Source organism: Babylonia areolata, chromosome 30 (assembly GCF_041734735.1).
Source record: "Babylonia areolata isolate BAREFJ2019XMU chromosome 30, ASM4173473v1, whole genome shotgun sequence".
Classification (NCBI taxonomy): Eukaryota; Metazoa; Mollusca; class Gastropoda; order Neogastropoda; family Buccinidae; genus Babylonia; species Babylonia areolata.
The window spans coordinates 19,119,023-19,128,065 of record NC_134905.1 but is presented as its reverse complement, the minus strand read 5'-3'; the positions used below and the strand labels follow the sequence as shown (position 1 = coordinate 19,128,065).

Sequence of the window (9,043 nt, the reverse complement as noted above, 5' to 3'; positions counted from 1 at the left end):
AGAGAGAGAGAGAGAGAGAGAGAGAGAGAGAGAGAGAGAGAGAGATTGGCCTGGCATGTTTCTAATCTCCACTGTTCTTCGGGAAACACAATACTGGACGATACGAATGAAATCAAGTCAATACACCCAGCACATATATCAGTCACACCATTGATGCTTTTCTGGCCTCGTGGAGCAAACGGCATCGAATTCCTGCTTTTGGGGAGGGGGTGGGGGTGAGGTGGGGTGGGGGGGGGGGTATCGGTTCTTGTAGCACGTGTTCTCTGCCTCTGTGTGTGTGTGTGTGTGTGTGTGTGTGTGTGTGTGTGTGTGTGTGTGTGTGTGTGTGTGTGTGTGTTGCCATTGCTTTGTCTCTTTTTTTTTCTTTTTTTTTTCTTCGCTTTTCCTTCTTCTTTGCCATTGAGGGCTGGATGATGAAAAAAAAGCAGCTATGCTTACTCCACTACCCTCGCGAAATAAAAATTCGTTTCGTTTCGTTTCGTTTCGTTTCACCAGAAGAGAACAATTCCTTCGGGACTACCAAGCATTACAGCAGTAAATCGTTTCGTCGATGTCAGTCCGTCTGACTAAGAGCACGTTGCGGGAATAGAACTCCATTCCATTCCATTCCATTCCCTTCCCCTGCATGTAAACTTTGAAGATAAAGCCAAGGAAGCGGTGGCCGAGTGGTTAGTGGCGATGGATTCTCATCGGAGGTTCCTGAGTTTGATTCCCGGTTTCGCCGGGCGCACCATGTGGGTGATGGGTGAAAACGTCCGATCTCCTAGGTCGAAGTTTACTATGCAGACCTGCTAGCGCCTGAACCCCCTTCGTGTGTATACACATCCAGAACATCAATTATACACGTTAAAGATCGTGTAATCCATCTCAGCGTTCGGTGGGGTACTATGGAAAGAAGAACACACTCAGGACTGATGCACAACATCCGAAAACGGTGTATGTCTGCCTACATGGCGGGGTAAAAACGGTCACACACGTAAACGCCCACTTGTACATGTACACAAATGAACGTGGGAACAGCCTTTTTTTTTTTCTTTCTTTTTTTTTCTTTTTTCTTTTCCTTTCTTTTTATTGGGAAAAAAGAGTGGAGTGATGGCCTAGAGGTAACGCGTCCGCCTAGGAAGCGAGAGAATCTGAACGCGCTGGTTCGAATCACGGCTCAACCGCCGATAATATCTCCCCCTCCACTAGACCTTGAGTGGTGCTCTGGACGCAAGTCATTCGGATGAGACGAGGTCCCGTGTGCAGCATGCACTTAGCGCACGTAAAAGAACCCACGGCAACAAAAGGTTTGTTGCTGACAAAATTCTGTAGAAAAATCCACTTCGATAGGAAAAAAACAAATAAAAACTGCACGCAAATGGGTAGCACTGTTGTGTAGCGACGCGCTCTCCCGAATTTCACACAGAGAAATCCGTTGTGATAAGAAGAAATACAAATACAAATCACTCTCACCATGCCTGTCATCACTCATGACTTATTATCGGGGTGTGTCTTGTGGACTTGCTCCCCACACTGATCCACCCGGATGCCTGCCCGACCAGCCCTGCCCACACACACACACACACACACACACACACACACACACACCCGGGGGGGAGGAGGGGCCGGTGTGGTACACGTGCTGAAAAGGTCAACGTGACCCATGATGCTGAAGCACTGCTCCTGGCTGTCGGCCCAAGTGAAAGGTCACCGACCGTCAGCAGCCATGATGGCCAGGCCAGGGCAGAAAACCACTGCCTGTGTCTGTCTGTGTGTGTGTCTGTGTGTCTGTGTGTCTGTCTGTCAGCTAGACTGAATGTCAACACCAGTTTGTTCTTGCTCTTCCCCAACTCTTTTTTTTTCCCGCACTGACATCTGTGTGTGTGTGTGTGTGTGTGTGTGTGGTTGTTTTGTTTTGATTTATGTATATGTTTTCCTCTGTTATGTATCTCTACTAACACCATGCTTTCATTTTATTAAATATTGTGTAGTGTAGACCCTATTCAGGGCGGGGACTGGATGTAAAAAAAACACAAAAAAACACCAGTGCTTATCTATTATCCTCGAAATAAAGAATTTGTCTTGTCTTGTCTTGTTTTGTCTGTGTGTGTGTGTGTGTGTGTGTGTGTGTGTGTGTCCCCTCTCTCTCTCCCTCTCTCTGTCTTTCTCATAATGTGTCTATCTGTCCATATCCCTTTTACCCGTCGCCTTATTTGCTGTCTTTTAAGTCTCTTACATCTGTGTTTTAAATTTTATCAGTACTTTTCTGTGTTAATTTCACTTGAATCATTCGTCATGTGTAGCATTCATGCTAGGGTTTTGTTGTTGTTGTTTTTCCCTTGGTGTGTGTGTGTGTGTGTGTGTGTGTGTGTGTGTGTGTGTGTGTGTGTGTTAGTGTGTGTGTGTGTGTGTGTGTGTGTGTGTGTGTGTGTGTGTGTGTGTGTGTGACTCGCTTCCGTTTCGTACAGATGTTAGCGATGTTGTGTCTCTCAGTTCGACGCTGTGTTATACTTGTACATTATATATGTATTAAGTATTAAGTATAACATACATATGCGTACATGTTTGTGTGTCTCTTAGAAAAACGGCAGATGTGTAAGTCGGCCAAAGTGCTAATGTCTTCACCGTTGGAAAATAAAGATTCATTCATTCATTCATTCATTCATTCTTGTTGCTTATAGTCCAGCCGGCCCGCATAGGGCCATTTTAGGACTGTCAAACCATACAAAAATGCTCAACCGCGTCAACACAAAACCGTCACATCTACAAAAAACAAAAAACAAACGAAAAAACACTAAGACAAACCCACAAAACACAGTTCATGACACAGTATCCCAACCATTTAGCTCCTTCCGGTAAATGCTGAGGACGACAGCCATTCCGCTTAATTTATCACCCACTTAATTATTACCATTAAAAAAAATCGGAAAAAAAGGAAAAAAACCAAAAAACACTCCTTCAAATCCAAACAAAAATTACATAAAAAGGCCATACAGGCAAATAACACTGCAGAATGGGCAGCTAGTGCGCTGGTTCGAATCACGGCTCAGCCGCCGATATTTTCTCCCCCTTCACTAGACCTTGAGTGGTGGTCTGGACGCTAGTCATTCGGATGAGACGATAAACCGAGGTCCCGTGTGCAGCATGCACTTAGCGCACGTAAAAGAACCCACGGCAACAAAAGGGTTGTACCTGGCAAAATTCTGTAGAAAAATCCACGTCAATAGGAAAAACAAAGAAAACTGCACGCAGGAAAAATACTAAAAAAAAAATGGGTGGCGCTGTAGTATAGCGACGCGCTCTCCCTGGGGAGAGCAGCCCGAATTTCACACAGAGAAATCTGTTGTGATAAAAAAGAAATACAAAATACAAAAAATACAAAATACAAAATAGGTACATCATACACTGCAGAAAAGAGAAGAAAAAAAAAGTGTCAAGGCTTGCTTGAAAAAAAAAAAGAAATGGGGAATGGACTGGGAAGGCAGAAAAAAAAAGACAACAGTGAAGAAAGAAAGAAACAAAAAGGAACAGAAACAAAGAGAGTGACAGAAAAGAGGAAATTTCTAGCACACAATTTCCAGAAGGCGGGGATGCTATTTATACTGAAAGCCCCCCCCCCCCCCCCCCCCCCCCCCCCCCGGCAATCCCCACAGGGGAACACCACCAGCTGAAGAATGGAAACTAGCTTCAACCCCTTCAATTCACTGTTGCTGTCGATCAAAGCTGTCATCTAGACAGCAAGCTTTCAGTTCAGGATGTCCAAGTCACCATCCGTAATTTGTATTTGTACTATTCTCTTTTTCTCCATTTTTTCCTGCCTGCAATTTTATTTGTTTTCGAATTGAGTGGGGGGGGGGGGGTTCTGCAGAATTCTGCCAGGGACAACCCTTTTGTTGCCGTAGGTTCTTTCACGTGCGCTACATGCATGCTGCACACGGAACCTCGGTTTATCGTAGTCTCGTCCGAATGACTAGCGTCCAGACCACCACTCAAGGTCTAGTGGAGGGGGCGGGGGGAGAAAATACTGTTGACTGCCGGTGTGATTCGAACTAGTGCGCTCAGATTCTCTCGCTACCTAGGCGGACGCGTTACCTCTAGGCCATCACTTTTAATCTCTAGACCGCTTCCTGTGTGGGATTCTGATACCTTGGTCGGCAAAATCAACGACACCACTTAAAAGTATACAAAAACAACAACAACAACAGTAGCTGCACTTAACATTCATGCAACACTGATAACATTTCACCAGGGTTTATCAGGTAAGGGGGTAAAATCATTGGAACACATAATTATGTCTGCTTTGTCTGCAACGTAACCTTGGCGCAGTTAAATTTTCGGTGAATTTGTTTCCTGTTTTTTGTGGGGTTTTTTGTTTTGTTTTTTAATCTCTTTTTTAAAATATTTTTATAGCGAACATACAAAAATCAAACTAAAACGGATATCCACTCTGTACATTTTTTTTTCTTTTACACTGATTAATCATTTGTTTAACCGTTTGTAACACACACACACACACACACACACACACACACACACACACACACACACACACACACACACACACACGCAAACAGAGAGAGAGAGAGAGAGAGAGAGAGAAAGAGTTACGGTATACAAATGTTACATGACGAACAGAGATGTGACACAATAATAGTCATGACACAACCCACTTCAGCACGCACACTGATCAACAAACAATTACCTCATTATTGGTCAAAGAAAGGAAGATAAAGCCCGTCAACAAATGAACAATACTGGTCAGGGCTTTAGGTACCATCACCACCATTATTATCATTATAAACACAGCTGACCTGGGCTTGAGGTACCATCACCACCATTATCATTATCATTATTAACAGAGCTGACCTGGCCTTGAGGTACCATCACCACCATTATCATTATCATTATTAACAGAGCTGACCTGGCCTTGAGGTACCATCACCACCATTATCATTATCATTATTAACAGAGCTGACCTGGGCTGGAGGTACCATCACCACCGTTATCATTATCATTATCAACACAGCTGACCTGGCCTTGAGGTACCATCACCACCATTATCATTATCAACACAACTGACCTGGCCTTGAGGTACCATCACCACCATTATCATTATTAACACAGCTGACCTAGCCTAGAGGTACCATCACCACCATTATCATTAACACAGCTGACCTAGCCTTGAGGTACCATCACCACCATTATCATTATCATTATCAACACAGCTGACATGGCCTTGAGGTACCATCACCACCATTATCATTATCAACACAGCTGACCTCGCCTAGAGGTGCCATCACCACCATTATCATTATCATTATTAACACAGCTGACCTGGCCTTGAGGTACCATCACCACCATTATCATTATCATTATCAACACAGCTGACCTGGCCTTGAGGTGCCATCACCACCATTATCATTATCATTATTTACACAGCTGACCTGGGCTTATGGTACCATCACCACCATTATCATTATCAACACAGCTGACCTGGGCTTAAGGTACCATCACCACCATTATCACTATCATTATCAACACAGCTGACCTGGGCTTAAGGTACCATCACCACCATTATCACTATCATTATCAACACAGCTGACCTGGGCTTAAGGTACCATCACCACCATTATCACTATCATTATCAACACAGCTGACCTGGGCTTAAGGTACCATCACCACCATTATCATTATCAACACAGCTGACCTGGGCTTAAGGTACCATCACCACCATTATCATCATTAACACAGCTGACCTAGCCTAGAGGTACCATCACCACCATTATCATTAACACAGCTGACCTAGCCTTGAGGTACCATCACCACCATTATCATTATTAACACAGCTGACCTCGCCTAGAGGTGCCATCACCACCATTATCATTATCATTATTAACACAGCTGACCTCGCCTAGAGGTGCCATCACCACCATTATCATTATCATTATTAACACAGCTGACCTCGCCTAGAGGTGCCATCACCACCATTATCATTATCATTATCAACACAGCTGACCTCGCCTAGAGGTGCCATCACCACCATTATCATTATCATTATTAACACAGCTGACCTGGCCTTGAGGTACCATCACCACCATTATCATTATCATTATTTACACAGCTGACCTGGGCTTAAGGTACCATCACCACCATTATCATTATCATTATTTACACAGCTGACCTGGGCTTAAGGTACCATCACCACCATTATCATTATCAACACATCTGACCTGGCCTTGAGGTACCATCACCACCATTATCATTATCATTATTAACACAGCTGACCTGGCCTTGAGGTGCCATCACCACCGTTATCATTATCATTATTAACACAGCTGACCTGGCCTTGAGGTACCATCACCACCATTATCATCATTAACACAGCCGACCTCGCCTTGAGGTACCATCACCACCATTATCATCATTAACACAGCTGACCTGGCCTTGAGGTACCATCACCATCATCATCACCATTATCATCATCATCATGATTATAAACAAGGCTGGTCTGCCCTTGAAGTACCACTACGACCACGACCACCACCACCATCATCATCATCATCATCATCATTATCATTAACACGACTGGTCAGGCAATTGAGGCACCACCACCATCATCATCGTCATCATCATCATCATCATCATTATTATTATAAACACGGATGGCCAGCCCTTCTAGGTACCATCGCCATCATTACCATTATCAACATAACTTTCAGGCCTTGAGGTATCATCATTATTATCATTATTATCATAAACATGACAGGTCAGACTCGTGATATGATCATCATCAATATTATAAACATGACAGGTCAGACTCGTGATATGATCATCATTATTATCATCAACATGACAGGTCAGACTCGTGATATGATCATCATTATTATCATCAACATGACAGGTCAGACTCGTGATATGATCATCATTGTGAACATAAACACGACAGGTCAGGCCCGATATATCACCATCATCATAATCATAAACATGGCTGCACTGCAGCAAGATGGCCGACACATCACCGACTTATCTAGAAATTATCTTACAAAGCTGATAAAAGGATGGAGGCTGCCTCATGACACAATGTTTGACCATTGTCCGGTTTTAGGGGCTTAAGGTACCATCACCACCATTATCATCATTAACACAGCTGACCTCGCCTTGAGGTACCATCACCACCATTATCATCATTAACACAGCTGACCTGGCCTTGAGGTACCATCACCATCATCATCACCATTATCATCATCATCATGATTATAAACAAGGCTGGTCTGCCCTTGAGGTACCACCACGACCACGACCACCACCATCATCATCATCATCATCATCATCATCATCATCATCATTATCATTAACACGACTGGTCAGGCAATTGAGGCACCACCACCATCATCATCGTCATCATCATCATCATTATTATAAACACGGATGGTCAGCCCTTCTAGGTACCATCGCCATCATTACCATTATCAACATAACTTTCAGGCCTTGAGGTATCATCATTATTATCATTATTATCATAAACATGACAGGTCAGACTCGTGATATGATCATCATCAATATTATAAACATGACAGGTCAGACTCGTGATATGATCATCATTATTATCATCAACATGACAGGTCAGACTCGTGATATGATCATCATTATTATCATCAACATGACAGGTCAGACTCGTGATATGATCATCATTATTATCATCAACATGACAGGTCAGACTCGTGATATGATCATCATTATTATCATCAACATGACAGGTCAGACTCGTGATATGATCATCATTATTATCATCAACATGACAGGTCAGACTCCAGATATCATCATCATTGTGAACATAAACACGACAGGTCAGGCCCGATATATCACCATCATCATAATCATAAACATGGCTGCACTGCAGCAAGATGGCCGACACATCACCGACTTATCTAGAAATTATCTTGCAAAGCTGACAAAAGGATGGAGACTGCCTCATGACACAATGTTTGACCATTGTCCGGTTTTAGGAACTTTCCTTTATCTGACTACAGTGTCGTGGATTAAACAAAGAATAAAAGACCAGCAGTACAATCAATGGAGACAAGTGCATATTCCTTGGAAGGCGGAAGGAATATAGCTGTTGAAACTGAATCAAACTGTCATGACCACTAGCCTGTATTCTCCCCAGGAGGGAAACCACAAGGAGGGGGGAAAAAACAATGATTAAATGTGTCCTTCGGGCGACACTTGGAATTCTAAGGTTGTTTGTTGTGTTGTGTTTTGGTTTGTTTTTGTTTTTTTGTTGTTGTTTTTTACAAATGTATGCAACCGGTGTGATCTTAACAAATTTGAACAAACGTGTAGTCGGTCTACTTACATCTCTACAAACGGAGAGCAAATTTGTTTTTAAAAAAAAAGAGAGAAAATGTTGAATTATGAAGGAAGAACAACTCACCTGTGCTTTGAAGTCCTGTCACCACACAAATCCCCAGCCTCACTCTATCCAGACGGACAGACAGACAGACAAACAAACAGACAGACTGTTGGAAGCCAGCACAGCACAGGCAACCACTATGCTCTCTCTGCTCTGCCCACACAATGACACCAATCTCTTCCTCTCACACTGTCTCGCGGCGCATGCGCTCCGTCACGTGGGCTTCTCCTCCTGATTGACTGGTCGAGCGCCGTGTGCTGATTTGCATAAAGCACGCGCTGACGCTGATTCTGGTTGTGGGGAAAGCAGATAGTACACAGAACAAAGAGAGAGAGAGAGAGAGAGAGAGAGAGTTGTGGAAGTGACGGTCAGTTCACACAGCTTCAAAAGTTCAATGTTGAGTGTGGGATGGGTGTGGAGTGGGGGGAAGGGGATAAGTGATAAAAAAAAATGTTACAAGTTCAGGCATGAGAGTGCACCAGTGACGTCACTGCTCGGAACACTTCAATGGCTCCCTGTCAAGGCTAGAATCCAATGTAAACTTGCTTGGCCCTGCTTTCAGTATCTCTGTCACAACAGTACGCCACCATATCTTTCTGAACTTCTCAGTCCATCTATACCACTCTCCAAGGATGCTACGCTCTCTTG

The 9,043-nt window shown here is 43.6% G+C and overlaps 1 protein-coding gene across 3 annotated transcripts in view; it reads right to left on the bottom strand.

Annotated features, from left to right (window-relative positions):
- LOC143275587 (uncharacterized) overlaps window positions 1-8,571 on the bottom strand; it is a 44,131-nt gene extending 35,560 nt beyond the window's left edge. For all 3 annotated transcript variants that reach the window (XR_013053444.1, XM_076579794.1, XM_076579795.1), the window contains exon 1: window positions 8,417-8,571. The gene's annotated coding sequence lies outside the window, so the exon portion shown is untranslated. The remainder of the gene's footprint in view (window positions 1-8,416) is intronic.
- Window positions 8,572-9,043: the final 472 nt, after the last annotated feature.